This window comes from Microcaecilia unicolor, chromosome 4 (genome assembly GCF_901765095.1).
Source record: "Microcaecilia unicolor chromosome 4, aMicUni1.1, whole genome shotgun sequence".
NCBI lineage: Eukaryota > Metazoa > Chordata > Amphibia > Gymnophiona > Siphonopidae > Microcaecilia > Microcaecilia unicolor.
In genome coordinates this window covers 364,688,310-364,706,167 of record NC_044034.1, presented here as the reverse complement: position 1 = coordinate 364,706,167, position 17,858 = coordinate 364,688,310, and the positions used below count along the sequence as shown (strand labels likewise).

The 17,858-nt window shown below is 40.6% G+C and overlaps 1 protein-coding gene across 4 annotated transcripts in view; it reads left to right on the top strand.

Moving 5' to 3' along the window:
- CASK (calcium/calmodulin dependent serine protein kinase) overlaps positions 1 to 17,858 on the top strand; it is a 541,831-nt gene that overhangs the window by 215,773 nt on the left and 308,200 nt on the right. The gene's annotated exons all lie outside the window — the stretch shown is intronic.

Sequence of the window (17,858 nt, the reverse complement as noted above, 5' to 3'; positions counted from 1 at the left end):
GGGGACAAGAGGGGTGAGGGATCATGGACCATATAGATTTTTGAACTGTAGATGTGTACTTACCTCCTGTAAAGTTAGCTCCTTTACTTATGGGCAAAATTTCTTGTTTCAGCATGGGGTGGGCTAAGCCTGGTTTTATACTATTGCATGTATAGACTTGTGGAACTGCCTCCTTAGGGAAATCAGAAGTCCATACATATGCTGAGTAAAATAGGACTGTATCAACCTAACCCGAAACTATGAAGCCAGTGGGCACCCCATTAAATGATGCATACCTTATAATCCAAAAAATGTAAAATTATGACTGTAAGAATAGCAGTCTCTCTCTCTCTCTCTATTTATTTATCAGTGGAGGAGACACAAAACACAACTTGTACACTAATGGTGCCTCAAAAGTTCTTTATTGTAGGCAGAGCTAGACTCGACATGGGCCATGTTTCGGCCTTCGTCAGGAGTCTGAAGAACAAATCAATAGACATCAAAATCAAAGTTATATAACAACATAATGATGCACATAAAAACACAATATACAAACATCCAGATCCTATGTCATAAATATACTGCATTATTAAAACAATAACATATTAGAATTTACCATGTTACCAATCTGAAAAGAGGAGGAAACAATCTCCCAATTGTATATGAAAAAATGTAAAGATCTGAATGAGTACATGTATATAAATATTTTTAAAAATTCATATATATGAAAATGTATATAGAAAATATATATAAAAAAAAAATAAAGGCTTTACACACATGCAAGTATCTTATTATTAAAATAGCAACATGAGAGCAGAAATGCAAGAGAACTCACCTATTACCCATCCAAGATATTGGTTACAAATTAAAAGGAATTTCTTTTAAGAGATTTTTCATATATCATTCTAATAATAAAATCATGAAAAAGTGATGTCGTAAATAAACAGAAGTATTATATTAAACAATGGCATGCAAATAGTATTACACAATGTACACAAGTGTGTAGATAATGCATTGTCTGTAATATAATGTTTCTATTTATCTACATCACTTCTTTTTTCACGATATCACATTATTAGTATTTATTTTAAAGAGACCACAACACAGTTTGGATGGTGATTGTCTCGTCTCACTATACTGTCCTGCTGCTTGTATGCACTCACATGGGATCATCGGCACATTTTGAAATGTGATATTCTTGCGACGCTGCTCTGTGACTAGTATGAGTCCATTTTTGTGCGGATATCATCAGTCTTTTCAAGTGACATTTACACATTTTTGAAATATTCTTTGACTCAAAATTCAATTGTCCTTATGTAGGGTTATATAAGGTTTAAAGAAGAGCAACCAAAATGATAAAAGGGATGGAACTAGTCCTGTATGAGGAAAGGATAAAGAGGTTAGGCCACTCCTGAATGGTGTAGAACAGGTAAAAGTGAATTGATTTTTCACTCTTTCAAAAACTACAAAGACAGGCGAAACTCAATGAAATTACATGGAAATACTTTTAAAACAAATAGGAGGAAATATTTTTTCACTCAAAGAATAGTTAAGCTCTGAAATGCATTGCCAAAGAATGTGGTAACAGTGGTTAGCGTATCTGGGTTTTGAAAAGTCTGTTCTTGAGATGAACATGGGGAAGCCACTGCTTGCCCCAGGATTGGTAGCATGGAATGTTGCTACTAGTTGGGTTTCTTCCAGGTACTTGTGACCTGGGGTTGGCCACTGTTGGAAGCAGGATACTGAGCTACATGGACCATTGGTCTGACCCAGTATGGCTATTCTTATGTACTTATGACCTGGATCGGCCACTATTGGAAACAGTATACTGGGCTTGATGGACCTTCGGTCTGTCCCAGTATGGCAACGCTGATGAACTAATCAGATTTTATAGATCCGTTGACACATCTTCCCAGATATATTTTCTGTGCTCTTGAAGAAATTCCTTTAAATTTGTAACCAGTATCTTGGTTGGGTCATAGATTAGTTTTCTTGCATTACTGCTCTCATGTTGTATTTCAGTAATAAGATACTTGTAGGCATATAAAACCTGTCTATTTTTATTATATATTTTCTATATCCATTTTCTTATATATGTATTTTTTAAAATATTTTATATACATGTACTCATTCAGATCTTTAAATTTTTTTATATACAACTGGGAAGATTGTTTCCTCCTTTTCTTCAGATTGATAACATGGTAAATTCTATTATGCTATTATTTTAATAATGCAGTGTATTCATGTCATAGGATTTGGATGTTTATATATTGTGTGTTTATGTGTATCATTATGTTATATAACTTTGATTTTAATATCTTTTGATTTGTTCTTTAGACTCCTGAAGCCAGCCTATAGGCCAAAGCATGGCCCAAGTCGAGTCTAGCCCCACCTACAATAAAGGATTTTGAGGCACTATTAGTGTACAAGTTGTGTTTTGTCTCCTCTGCTGTTTTTTGCTATTCTGACCCACCAAGAATTGTGGAGGACTGTTCTACTGTTGTTTCTTTCCAAAGTACGACTGCCAACATATATTAGGACAAATAAGAAAGTAAGTCTAGGGGCCAGATGCAGTAAACTTAACGAGCCAGCAACGTGGTTTTTAAACCAGTTCTAGCCAGTCTAGCGAGCAAGTAGTAAAACAAGACATGCACAAAAGGGTTCTCAGAGCCATTTTCCTGTCACAGTAGCAGCTAACGAAAATGGAATGCAAATGAGCTAATTAGTATTATAATGCGCATGCAAGGCAGATGCATAGCTGTTTTCTGACCCCCATGCACCGTGGAAAACCTAACGGGAGGTCTGCACCTTTCGTTGGGGCTGCTGTGAGCGGGACCCATGCAGAGGAGGACGCCCATCGCAAAACTCGGAAGAAAAAATAACGTCCAAGTGCTCGTCAGGGACGTCCTTTCATGTGACGAACACTTGGATGTCCTTCACGCAAAAAAAAAAAAAAAAGAGGACGTCCCTGACGAACACTTGGACATTTTTTTCTTCAGATTTTGTGATGGGCGTCCTTCTCTTGGACGCGTTTTTCTTACAACTAAGGTGCCTGAACCGAAATGACCACCACCGGAGAGAATCGGTGATTGGGACATGCGAGGATGTCCAAATCAAAACTATTTGGACGTCCCTTTCGATTATGCCCCTCCAGGTCTCTCTGTCGTGTCAGCTAAACGCGCTGTGATTGGCTGAGAGAGACCTGGAGGGGCATAATTGAAAGGGACGTCCAAATAGTTTTGATTTCGGCGTCCTCCCACGTCCTGATCCCCAATTCTCTCTCCTGCTCTCTCCCTCTGCTGCACAAAATGCCCGGCAATTTATTAACGGCTATTATACACGCAGCTTGTCTGCGTGTATGAAGCCGTCTTTGGCATGCGCAGAGCAGCCAGCATAACGCTTGACTGCTCTGCGCATGCGTAGCTGGCCGACTGGCTTCCCCTCCTTAGGATGGAAATCGTGTGCAAATGAGCTAACAGCGAGCAGCTCATTTGCATGCGATTTCCTTCATGCATGCCCATTTTTTTATCGATTTGCTAAGGGAGCGGTAAGGGAAGGGCTATTTCCGTGGAGTTAGTGCATCTGGCTGTAGGAATTTACAAAATCTACCTTGTACTGGTTCTTTCAAATTGTTGAGCTGCATGAGGACTGAGCAAACATTCTGAGACTATTTAACTTATTCATGCTTCTCTGTAGTTTGCTCTTCATATTTTCAATCCCCTAGATTTCCCGACTCAAAAACATTTCCCAGTTGTATAAACAGAAGTAAACTTTAGTTTTTTGGATGAAAGTCAGAAACGTTTTTTAAATGGCATAGTTATTGGCACTATATGGTGTGTGTCACTGTTGCCTTGGAGATAGTTATTTGGATCATTTTCTACAATTCCTCTAAATGTATATTTTTCAGCAATTTCTCAGTGTATTTTTTGTGATTATTATGGGATTTGCTCTCTTTGCATAATCTGCAGACTGCTGAATATTCTGGGCCTTTTGTACATTTTTCTTAAACCTGTTACCTTATCATACATCTGACTTATAAAAGAGGCCTTCTGCCCGCCCCCCTCCATTTTCATCCCCTTACTGTGAGCACCAAAGGAGCCTCTGGACCTGTACTCACAATCACCCACCCAGTACACAAAAGAGACATTAACTGATTTGTTTTCTTTACTTAAAGATGTGTTTTTAATGCCTAACTATAAAAACATATGTAAAATGCACATCTCATCTCTTAGTTATCTGCTCACCTGCTAGTGCTGCAGTAGACTGCACTCTCCTTGGGGCAGGATAAAACCTTATATATTCATTTTAGCAGTTGAAAACAATCGAGCACATAGTGCAGTGGAATAAATGTACTTGAGCTTGTATTGTACTAGATGCCAATTAGTTCTTGTAGTCTCATGATATTTAACTATGGAAGATTACGCAGAGGCATATTTTCAAAGCACTTAGCCTTCCAAAGTTCCATAGGTTTCTATGGAACTTGGAAGGCTAAGTGCTTTGAAAATATGCCTCTCAGTATTCCAACATAACTTCTACATGTAAAACACTTTAGTTTAAGGTTGTAATTTCATTACTGAGTCTTCTAAACCTCAACCAGATCACCTAAACAATTTCCATTAAAACAAATTTAAGACTTTTAAAGGCAAATTGGCTGTTGAAAGTAACAAAGGTGAAAGCTTGCGGATCCAAGACTCATGGAACTCTTTTCAGCTCATCAGGAGGCATAAGTGTTGGAGGGGAGAGAGGTAGGACAGTTTGAATGGAGTGGTACCCCAAATAAAATGAGGCCAAGAAGCCCAATCCAGTCTTGCCATGTATTTGAATTCTTTAAGCTGTTTTTAAGAACATACAATTCTCCATGTCTTTTATTTAGACAAAGACTTGTAGCTAAAATGTGAGTTCTGGATGCCATTGTTGAATAGAGATGCTCATTGTGCTGCATTGGGGCACCTAAAAAGAGATGCCCACTTATAGGATTGCCACCATAGGTAGAAGTACTGAACATGTGTAGCTCCACAGACACTGTTAAGTTTAGGCTCCCTATTCAGCAGGCCTGACTAAATGTATAATTTATCCGTATGGTGAATGATGGTTTAGCAAATGGACTTCCTGAGCCCCTACGTCTTGCCCCATCCTTGACCATCTTTAAATCTAGATTGAAAGCCCACCTCTTTAACATTGCTTTTGACTCGTAACCACTTGTATCCACTCGCCTCCAGCTACCCTCCTCTCCTCTTTCCTCTCGCCTCCACCTACCCTCCTCTTTCCTCTACACATTGATTTGTTTACTTTATTTTTTGTCTACTAGATTGTAAGCTCTTTGAGCAGGGACTGTCTTTCTTCTATGTTTGTGCAGCGCTGCGTACGCTTTGTAGCGCTATAGAAATGCTAAATAGTAGTAGTAGTAAATTGCCCAGTACTGTCTGTATAATTTTGAAAATAAATAGGTAAGCAAATTGTGTTCACTAGCCCCCAGTGAACATATTACTTTCCTTTTGAATATAGACCTGATAATGTTTACCTTAGAACCTTTTCTGATACTCCTGCCTAGAGAGAATCTCTCTATCATGTGAAACTGTTTACAGTACTAATATTTGTGTTACCTGATTGGTCAGATTTTCATTGGTCATACTACAGATTTCTTTGGAAAGTAATGAAAGGAATAAGTAGAATAGTTAGTTCTCCTTAGTTCTGAGTGCTGTAAGAATGATATGTATTTGTAGCAGTAACAAAGGAGGACCATGAAAAGTGATGCCTAGCCTGCATTATAAACCATACGCAGACTGGCTGAAGGAACTAAAGATGTACTTCCTTGAAATTAAAAGGAAAGATACTGAAGCCTGCTAGAAATCCAACTTTGTTGAACTTAAAACAAATCTGAAAAAAGTGTTCAGTCAACAGACAAACTCCAATTCATTGTAAGAGGATGTTGTAAAAGCTGTTAGTGTAGCTGATTTAAAAAAAAAAAAAAAAAAGCTTTGGACGTGTTCATAGTGAAAGTGTTCATAAAACATTAATAAAAGGCATTTGGGGAAATACCTGGAAGAAGAGGCATGGAATCTACTTTTTTGGGATACTGACAGGTGCTTCTGACTTGGATTGGCCACTGTGAGAAATGGGGATTTGAGGGTCCGTTGGTCTGATTCAGTATGGTAATTCTTATGGTGCCATGGGCTACCATTGAGTGAGCCCAGCAAAATGCCCAGGGCTGCCTAAGGTTGCACTTCCTTCCCTTCCCCCATATGCTTGGGTCTGGCATTGTACCAGCTCTCTCCTGCTGCTGGTCCTCCACATGCAGCAGGGAGAGCACTGAAACCTGTCTCTGGCTGGTGGGGCCTTTCCTGTGTGTGTCCCACCTCTCTGATGCAACTCCTGTGAGCAGGACACACACAGAAAAGGCCCTGCGAATCACAGAGGCAGATTTCAGTGTTCTCCCTGCCGCATGTTGAGGGAGCTAGAGCAATACTGGACCCACGTGGCCATGGGAGGGAGGGGAGGGGGTTGTGGGACAGGAAAGGAAATATGCTGATCCCAGGTAATTGGAGGGGGGTGTTGGCGATAGAGAGATGCTCAACTGGCCAGTGGGGGAGGGAGCAGGTGCTGGATTGTGGTGGTGGGGAGTAGATTCAGAGAGAGAGAGACTGGACCAGGAGAAGAGAGCAAATAGATGCTGGATCAACAATGGGAGGGGAGAGAAACATCAGACCACAGAGGATCAGGGGTGCAGAATGAAGGGAAACTGGACATAGGGAGGGACAGGGACGCAAGAGGTTTTAGCCCTAGAGGGAACATAGGGACAGAGACACACAGGGGCAATGCTGGACACAGAGAAAAGATACTTAACATTGGGGGGGGGGGGGGGGGGGATAGGGACAAGAACATAGAGAGGAGTTGTTGGACAGGATGGATAGGGACACTCAGTAAAGATAAGTGTTGGTTACATGGAGAGAAATGCCAAAGACGCACAGTAGGACCAAAGTAATGCTCAAACAATTTGGGAAATATGTATCATTCCACCCATTCACCCCTCCCCCCCCCCCCCCCCAGGTCCCCACTACTTTGTGAACAATAGGGTTATAGGGGGCCCATCTCAAGTTTTCTGCCAAGGGCCCATTCAGTCTTAGCTATGCCACTATATAGTGCAGTAATGTACCAAAATAAAACATTTTTCATTAAAAAACAAATTTATCATTGAAGCATGGTGGGTGTGGAGGGGGAGCTCCAAAGCAGTTTGAGAATACACTTTTTCACCAAGAGGATAGTGGTGGCTACCTGGAACAAACATTCATGAGGTGAAGGAGTAGCAGTATTAAAATATATATGAGAGAGACACAGAAAGTCCTCTGTAGCATGATACTGGAGGATGAAGACCGCAGATGAAGTAAGGCATGTGACAGTATACTAGGTAGTACAAGTCAGCAGACTAGGTGGATATTTCTGCCATCATATGTATTGTGGTGGTAAAAGTTGAATTCTCAGGGCATACAGAAGTCAGAACTGTTAAGCTTGTGCTAGAAAATACTGCTGAGACAATTTCAAAAGAAAACATTTCATGCAGGAAATAGACAAAAGACGTATTCTGAGGTTCAGCTCTGTATTTTAGTACCATGCTTTGGTTCAACATGCTGTTTCCTGTGTCCCCTGCCCCACAGCATATTAAACAATAAAATCTGAAGATCAGTGAACATTTCAGGGTAATGTCTATAAATGAGTTGGTTTTATGAATACATTGACAGGATCCTCACTCCTACGCCAGGGTATGTGAAGTGTGTTCTCAGACTCTGAAATTCACTGCTAACCTGTAGTCCTTGCATTGTGCCAAAGAGAATTTCCTTCTGGAGTTCATAAGATATTAGTTGTATAGGCCATGGTTGCCAGTACTATGGGTGCTGTGGGTGCTTGAGTACCCCCAGTATTGAGCAAACTGTGTCCAGTGAGGAGTAAAATCCATTGGGTTTAGCACCTTCAATCATTTTGAAAAGCTGGCTCCTTTGTAGAGGTAAGCTAACAAGGTGTGCCTGAAAATTACTTTTAATCAGGCCTGTGGCATCCTGTACAGTGGGAAATTTTTCTGTATCCTGCTACGTTTATTTGGCCACACATCTTGATATTTTGGGATCTTCTCATTCTCTACCCTATTCAAAGAAGAATCGCTTGCAATTGGCAGTCCTATAAACAATGTCATTGTGGTGTTTTTCTCCTTTACCACCATCTCTGGTTTTCTTTCAACAAGCTTTCAGTTGGTTGAAACTGGAATATTCCAGATGGTTGTAACCTCTTCCTTCCCCATAATTCTTTTGAAGTAGTGATCCCAATGCAGTTCTGCTAACAGTGATGATATAGTGTTTATAAAGTTTTCAATGAATTAAACATTTCTTGGGATGTGTGTTTCTTTATATGTTTAGTTAATGTGCGTTTCCTCTCCTGTTTTCATTTGTTGTATCTAGAGGATACTGTTTTCTGGATCATTTTTGGCTCAATCAAATTAAACCTTTAAATAGTGCTAGAGAGGACCCAGCTATCATGATACATGTGGTGTCAGGGATGCAGAAAGGTTCCAGAAGCCACATTTTCAGGTAGAAAGCTGAAATCCCTCCAGGGTAGCTGTCACGAAACGCCCAGCCACATGCTTGGGGTTACCCCACGGCCACTTAGAAGGTCTATTCCCAGCACAACTCAGGTCTGCCAGAACTGGTGCTTGTGCTCTACACTAGCACCCTCCTCCCACCGACTGAGTCACAACTACCTCTGGACAAGTGTCCTGCTCTCGAATTATCCCCAGTGATTTCTAGGTTACTGGAGCTACACTCCCAGTAGTCCCGCAGTTCCCAGAAAGCACTCACAGACCCAACACACAAACCCCAGGATTCTTTATCAGTCCAGACAGGCAGAACGAACAAACAAATGTGTTTATTCTCAGCACTTGGACAAAAAATGTGCAAACAGTAACAAGTAACTGAAAAATGGATCAGTTAGAAAACTAACTAAACATTTGCATACTTCCTAGAAAGTACCTGGGGAGATCAGGACATATATAGCTGTTTACCAGTTATCAAATATAACTGTTTTATACAGGGCTTCAGCAGAGATCTCTCTCTCTCTCTCTCTCTCTCTCTCTCTCTCTCTCTCTCTCTCTCTCTCTCTCTCTCTCTCTCTCTCTCCCCTCCTGGGCTGAACCTGAAGCAACAACTGCTGGGTAATTTCAAACTCCAGCCCAATCAGAGCCCAGTCAACAAGTTTTAGTAGTATGCTTCTTGCATGTGTTAGAGAACTGAATTTGCTTTTTCTTTAACAGCTTTACAGCAAAGAAACACCACGTGCTGGCCAAATAGGAGAAATACACTAAGAAAACATACTTTCCTTCATTTATTTAGTTATTAGGGTTTATTTACCGCCTTTTTGAAGGAATTCACTTAAGGCGGTGTACAATAAGAATAGATCAAACATGAGCAAGAGGCAATTACAACAAATAACAATACAAAGTATAGTGTAGTATACTACCTACAATGTCAACACAATATGTAGTAGAACATTATAATTGATAGTGAAGGGTAAAGCAAAGATTGTGTCTGATGATCTTAAAGCTTTCAAACAGGTAGAAAAAGCGACGGCCAAAGCCAGAAGGATGCTTGGGTGCATAAAGAGAGGCATGACCAGCAGGAAAAAGGAGGTGAAAGTGCCGTTGTATAAGTCTCTGGTGAGGCCTCATTTGGAGTACTGCGTGCAGTTTTGGAGACCCCACCTACGGAAAGATATAAACAGGATGGAGTCGGTTCAGAGGGCGGCTACGAAATTAGTAAGCGGTCTTGAATGCAAAAATTATAGGGACAGGCTTATGAACCTCAACATACATAGTAACATAGTAGATGACGGCAGAAAAAGACCTGCACGGTCCATCCAGTCTGCCCAACAAGATAAACTCATATGTGCTACTTTTTGTGTATACCCTACCTTGATTTGTACCTGTCCTCTTCAGGGCACAGACCGTATAAGTCTGCCCAGCACTATCCCCGCCTCCCAACCACCAGCACCGCCTCCCACCACTGTCTCTGACACAGACCATATAAGTCTGCCCAGCATTATCCCCGCCTCCCAACCACCAGCCTCTGCCTATACACCCAAACATCTTTCTAGCTTTTCCTGTTAACTTTTCTTCCTGTTGACTACTTTACAATAATCATATATGATCACCCTCAAATCCTGCACTTTAGTGCACAGAACAGCCTCACACTTTATAGTGTACTGCTTCCTTGAGTCTTGGAAACTCATTCCCCAAGTTGTCCAGCAAATGCCCAAAATAGGGTCATCTGCCCTTCAAATGGGCTTGCATGGGTTTCCCAAATGACAGGAAACCTGTGTAGGAGTCAGTGAAAGAACTCCAACAGGGCCTATGAGCACATGCAGGCTCAGGGTTGTATACGCTGGAAGAGAGGAGGGAGAGCGGAGACATGATTTAAACCTTTAAATATCTCAAGGGCATTTATGTACAGGAAGAGAGCCTTTTTCAAATGAAAGAAAGCTCTGGAATGAGGGGGCATATGACAGTTAAGAGGGAATAAGCTTAGGAGTAACCTAAGGAAGTATTATTTCACAGAAAGGGTGGTGGAGGCGTGGAATGGCCTCTCGGTGGAGGTGGTGGAGTCGAGGACTGTTCCAGAATTTAAAAAGGCATGGGATAAGCTTGTGGGATCGCTTAGGAACAGGTAGAATTAGGGGTTACAGAGGATGGGCAGACTGGATGGGTCATATGGCCTTTATCTGCCGTCATGTTTCTATGTTTCTATATGGATAGGTAAGAAAGTAGGAAGAATTAGAAAGTAAGGTGACTGATTTAAAGAAAGTTGCACGTGAGGTCAGAGAGATGGTTAAATATTATCTCAGCTAGGGTAGGAGTGGATAAACCCGCTGCAGTATGTGCAGCCTGAGTCAATCCTTGTGTGTGTGAGTGCGACTAACGAGTTAGTTACTTCTTCCGTTAAAGGCCTGGTTGAAGAGCCAAGCTTTCACCTGCTTCCTGAAGTAGAGAGAGTTGTATTTAATTTGTTTTCTTTGGAGAAAAGCAACTTTTTGCCTTCCCTGCACATTACAAGCAAAAAAAAAAGTACCTTCTGTTTTCTCGTGATCTGAGCTGGATCTACATCTAAACCCCCACCCCCCCAAGATGACAAAGCAAAAATCCTCCAGTGACTTGTATCAGCGGGGACCATCCAAGGATATCAGAAACAAAAACTGCAACCTGAACACTAATTACAATCTATAAGTTGAAACTTAAATCTTTAACTATGTAACTATCTCTTAGTTTCTGATATACTGTTTAAACTGCATTAACCTTTGAGAAAGTTCACACAGGAATGTAAAATAGTCATTTCATTTACGATAACAGAAAGCCTTTCTCGCAGGCCTGGTTTGATTTACAACAAAGAAATTACTTTGTTCTCTCAGACCTGTGTACCTACAGTCTTGTCCTGTGGTGCAACTGGTAAAAATCGCATAATAGTACTCAGCCCATTGAAAGGACAGGATTTTTTAGGGCTATAGTGCACCTAGTGAAATTTGCTTAAGAAGTATCCAACACCAAGAATGTACCTTGGCCCAGTGTAGACGAAGAGACCTTGGGGATCCCAGTGGTGTGCAGAAATAGGACTCATAATGTCCATCCCCACCAAAGAGAAGTCAAAAGTGAAAGATGTCAGACACCTGCTTAACAGTTCCCAAATGATCTCCTCACTACCATACCCAAGCTAGGCCTGGTGAATACCAGATCTTCTGCTTAGAAATCTCCAGTGATCCATGATGTTATCAGTGACCAGCATCTACACATTTTAGGAATAACTGGTCAGATGAGACTGGGGGATTACCATTGCCTGAACTATGTCCAACAGGTTTCAACATCCAACATCAACCAAGACCAGTGAGATGGAGTGAAGTAGCAGTCCTGACTTGGGACACAGTCAAACTATGCCACATCACCATCTCCAATCTAACAGAATCAGAATTCCTTTTAATTCAGCTAGAAAAGAGAAATCAATCTGGCTACTCATGGTATACTGAACACCTTATAATACATCTATGTAAGAGTTCCTTGGTCTGATTGGATGTGACCCTAAGTTTCCCTAGGTTGGTGATCATGGGAGACTTTAATTTACTTGTCAGAACCCAAAATACCACCACAGCCATCTTCCTGGACGCAATGACAGAACTAGGATTCACTCAGTGATACAAATCTCCAACCATTGAAAAAGGTCACATACTAGACTTGGTGTTCTACAAGGGGGTTGATATCCCAGAACACCAAGATGGTAGTGTTGAAATAGTACCTCCAACTTAGACAGACTTCTTTCTAATCAAATTTTCTCTATTTGACCACCTGAAGTTAGATGGTGCCTTCCAGAGTTTGGAAGGAAATCGAAGACAAGAAAAAGTCGACTGCTGAGAATAATAGCTTTGGACTACCACATGTGAATGAAACGGCAGCTACAGTGTCAGAGCAGGTTGATATTTGAAATACACATTTAGCTAAGGCTGTAAAGAAAACTACACCACTGAAAAAAGTTTTATGCCCCCCACACACATGTTCTTAGTTCTCTCCAGAATTTTGGTCCCTAAAGCGCAAATGATGTGTAATTAAACTCTGGAATTCATTGTCAGAGAATGTGGTAAAAGCAGTTAAGCTTAGTGAGGTTTAAAAAAGGTTTGGATATCTTCCTAAAAGACCATAAGCCATTATTAAAATGGACTTGGGAAAATCCACTGCTTATTTCAATATAAAATGTATTGTACTGTTTTGGAATCTTGCCAGGTACTTGTGACTGGATTGGCCACTGTTGGAAACAGGATACTTGGCTTGATGGACCTTTGGTCTGTCCCAGTATAGCAATAACTTATGTTCTTATGACAGAATTTTAAGAAAGGAGATAGGGTAAATCTTACACAACAGAACTAGCCTGCCCAATCAAAATAGAACTCCACAATATATCCCAGCTCTTATTAAAAAAAAATTACAATTAAATTATTCAAATTAATTTCAAAACACTTGGCCACTCTCAATTATCTGACAGTCGGAAGCATCTATTTTCATTAATGCTAATTTAACAATTTTTCAGAAACCTCAGCTGGTGACTCATTTCACACGAGGAATCACAGCCTCGTGACTCAACAAAATCATCACTGGTTTCCTTTTGATCATCCACTCAAGTAATTCCTTTCAATCATCTTTTCAAATATTTTTTTATACATATGTATCTTTTTTATATAGTGTACTTAGCTTAAAAGGATCTTTGCCGACATAAGAGATGTTTCGCAACAGTGCGTGCTGCTTCAGAGCGTGGTCCTCATAAACTTATCCTGTAATTTCACTCTTGTTAATTCAGACATTAAATGATGGCCAAGTGCAATCAAAACTGAATGGCAATCATTTTGCTGCATACTTTGCCAACAAAATTGTCTATGCCAGGATTTATAGGCAGTCTCACCCAGTCTCCTGTCAATCTGGAGCACACAAACTTGTCCTCTCCTTACACAGACATATGGGACTCTCTTAACCCAATAACAGTGGAAGGCCTTGAGAAAATCCTGAGAGGACTCAACCCCTGCCCTTCAAAGACAGTGCAGCAGGCAAGTAGGAGACTCATAGAATAGGCCACAAAAATTATGAACTCCTATCTAATGGTTAACCACCAACAGTGTTAAAAAGGACTGTGGTACATCCTGTGCTAAAGAAAGACAAGCTTGATCAGGGCAGGCACGAAAATTACCAGCCAGTACCTTACGTCCCAATTTTTGGAAAAAGTATAGAACAAAGTCTGAATTCAACTCAGAATGATTAGCTAAGGGAAAAATCCAAGATGGCGACGGTATGAGATGTGTTACCAGACGCGTCTCACTCTTCTTTGCAAACGCCAGCAAGTTGCTCCTTACCTGAACCCCGGAATGGGGAAAAGGAGAGGCAAAGTCAGAGAGATTCCCTCTCTCTCTGACGGGACAAGTAAACTTCGGCAGGCTAAGATGGAAGATTTTGCAGTCGCACTGGGTCCCGGGCAGATTTCTTCTCCGGTAGCTGAGGCTGGGGCTTCTGCGTCGGCCGACAGTGTAGATGGGGCCTCTCTCAGCCCCATCGAATGTGCAGCTCCTCCACAACCAGGAAGCCAGGGTCTCCAGAGGAGCCCTGCAGGTCCAACCCCTAGTGGAGAGCAGAGTCTGCAGGGAGGGAGCCCTTTGGAGACAAGGGGAGATCAGAGGGATGACAGTTTGGGAGCTCCAGAAGCGACATCAGCTCCTGTACTGCTTGCAGAGACAGTGAGTATTCTGGAAAATGCTGCTAAAGCACCCCTTCCTGAACTAACATTGGAGAAAATGGAAAAACCAGCTGTAGTGACGCTAGAGTCACTATGGGACTTAACCTTTACTGCACATTCCTCCCTACAATCTGTGGTAACAAAAAATGCTACAATCATTAAGACTTTATCAGAAACTGCATTAATTCAATTGCAAAAGACTGAAAAACAAGCTGTAGAAGTAAAATCTCTTACTAAAAGAACTCAAAAAATGGAACTTGTGGGTCAAACATTGATTAAAGATAAGAACTTTACTTCCCGAAGGCTGGAATATCTGGAAAATCAGTCTAAGAGACTTAATTTGAGACTAATAAACTTTCCTAGTTCACCTCTTATTACCCCTGTACAAATGGTAAAAAAATATCTTGTGGAAATATTGGGTATGCCAGAAAATTCACTACCACCAACTGATTCTAGAATGGAATCAGAAAAATTTCCTCAAGGTGGTCCAGTGATGAATCTGACTACCTTTTTGGAGTCATCATTAGACGTTATAACGAAAAGAGCAACATTATTAGTCTCATTTGCCTTGGAGATGGATCGGGATGCAGTACTGAGACTTTCTTTAAGACATTTGGATTTAGTTTTTTTTGGGTCAAAAATAAGAATATACCCAGACTTATCAAGAGAGACTCAGAAGAGGCGTAAAGCCTTTTTGGCTTTACGCACAAGAACTGTGGCAATAGGAGCTACCTTCCTGTTGAAATTTCCTTGTGTATGTAGAATAGTGTTTCAGTCTAAACAGTTTCAATTTTTTGACCCCAAACAGCTAGAGGAATTTCTAATCAGTAGGGAAGAGGTTAATGTAGTGGTTTAATCCCATGTGCACACTGTTTAACAGCCTTGGAGTGAATCACTCGGGGACGTGACGCTTCATTATTATAATTTACAATGTATGTTTATTTCCTTTAGATTATATTATTAATCTTACATCTTGGATTGATTTCTTATTCTTGTGGTCGATAACTATTTGAAACTTAAAAAAATATTTGCTTGTCTATATAATTTTTATTTCCAAATTGTGTATTATCATTCATAAATGTGAAATTATGTTTGTTAAAAAGCTTAATAAAGATAAAGTTTAAAAAAAAAAAAAGAATGATTAGCTAAAAAGAATTGGGTGGACCCATGTCAATCTGGACTCAGATCCAGTTACAGAGTGGAGACAGTCCTCATATCCAACCATAGTACAGAAACAGTGATAACCACCCTCATAACTAAATTCAAACAACTAATAGCAACAGGACACAGTGTGCTGCTACTCCAATTTGACATGTCCAGCGCATTCGACATGGTTAGCCACCAAATACTCTCGAACATCTTAGACTACTTCGGGATTGGAGGAAATGTACTAAAGTGGTTCCAAGGATTCCTAAAAGCTAGAACCTACCAAGTGATCTCAAAATCAAAAACGTCAGTACCATGGACACCAGAATGTGGTGTCCCACAAGGATCACCGTTGTCACCAACCTTATTCAACCTAATGATGACACCTCTAACTAAATCGCTATCCAACCATGGTCTTAATCAGTATATTTATGCAGATGATGTCACGATATACATCCCGTTCAATCATGACCTAACAGAAATTGCAAAAGAAATCCAACAGAGCCTCCAAATAATGAATTCATGGGCGGATGCATTTCAACTGAAACTAAACGCAGAAAAGACACAGTGTCTCATCCTATCCTCACAATACAACTCAAACAACAACAACACTATATACACCCCAGACTACATTCTTACGGTCTCCGATAGCTTGATAATCCTGGGAGTAACGATTGATCGAAACCTTGCACTAGAAGACCATGCGAAAAATACAACAAAGAAAATGTTCTACGCCATGTGGAAACTTAAAAGAATCAAACCCTACTTCCCAAGAGACACATTCCGCAGCCTAGTACAGTCAATGGTGTTAAGCCACCTAGACTACTGCAACGCAATATACGCGGGTTGTAAAGAACAAGTCATTAAGAAGCTTCAGACAGCCCAAAATACGGCAGCCAGACTTATATTCGGGAAAGCAAAATACGAAAGCGCCAAAGCGCTAAGAGAGAAACTACACTGGCTTCCACTAAAGGAACAAATTGCGTTCAAAGTATGCACCATGGTCCATAAACTTATACATGGAGAAGCTCCGGCATACATGTCAGACCTCATAGACCTACCTGCTAGGAATGCTAAAAGATCAGCACGTACATTCCTCAACCTCCATTACCCCAACTGCAAAGGATTAAAATATAAGTCCACATACGCAACCAGCTTCTCCTACATTTGCACACAGCTATGGAACGCACTCCCGAAGACCATAAAGACAATGCAAGATCTAACCATCTTTTGTAAACTACTGAAAATGGACCTATTCAAAAAAGCATACAACAAACAATCGTCCTAACTTCTAAACAACAACAACGAAGAATAAGACCGAAACAACATAACCACTGCCCAACACTGTTACTCTCACCATAATACCATCATCTGAGCAACTACATAAAGCCGACACCTACACAAGACCACAATGTATTCTTCTACCACATACATACGCACTTGATTGCAAAAACACGTGTTAACAAGTACGCAAGCACATAATGCATTCTTCTACCATGTATGTACGCACTTGATTGCAAAATCATGTGCATATCTAAAGTCTGGAAATGGCAATCGCCATAACGGCAAATGTAAGCCACATTGAGCCTGCAAATGGGTGGGAAAATGTGGGGTACAAATGCTACAAATAATAATATCAGTAACTAAATAATCTTCACAGAAACTGAGATATGGGATTTGCCTCAGTGTTAGTACTGCTGATTTTCTCAGCAGCTCTTCATACTGTGGACCATAATATCATGCTAGCAGGACTGACAAGCAGGTATCAGTGGCACAGTACTTGCCATGTTCAGATCCTACCTAACACTGAGGCAAATCCAGTGTCTCAGTTTCTGTGAAGATTATGTAGTTACGGATATGAGGAATGTGGAGTGTATAGCTGTAAATGAAGAGGTAGATATAATAAACATTTCAGAAACCTGAACGTAGGAGGACTGTCAATGGGGCACTGTTATCAGGGTACAAATTATATCCCAATGATAGTGGATCAAATTGGAGGGGGAGTTGTGCTATATGTTGAAGAGGGAATTGAATCAAACAAAATAAACATTCTACATGAAACAGCAACGTGGAATCTTTATAGATAGAAATTCCATGTGTGAAGGGAAGGAGTATACTGGTAGGGCTTTACTACCTTCCGCCAGGACAAAACAAACAGACAGATGAAGAAATGTTTACAGAAGGTAGGGAAGCTGGCAAATTGGGCAACAGTATAAACTGAGACTGATCTATTGCCTTATTTATGAGTAGTGGAGTTTTTTTCTGAGCAATGATTAATGTGAGCTATTATTTAACGTATTGCAGCAGTGTTTATGGCTCTGTATATTCTGAGGTCTTTTTTTTTCTCCACTATTTGAAGTTTTCTTGGTTGATCAGTCTTGGACCCACAGTGGAAGAGAGTATATTCTGTTTAATATTTTGATTTCAGTTACCCCACTG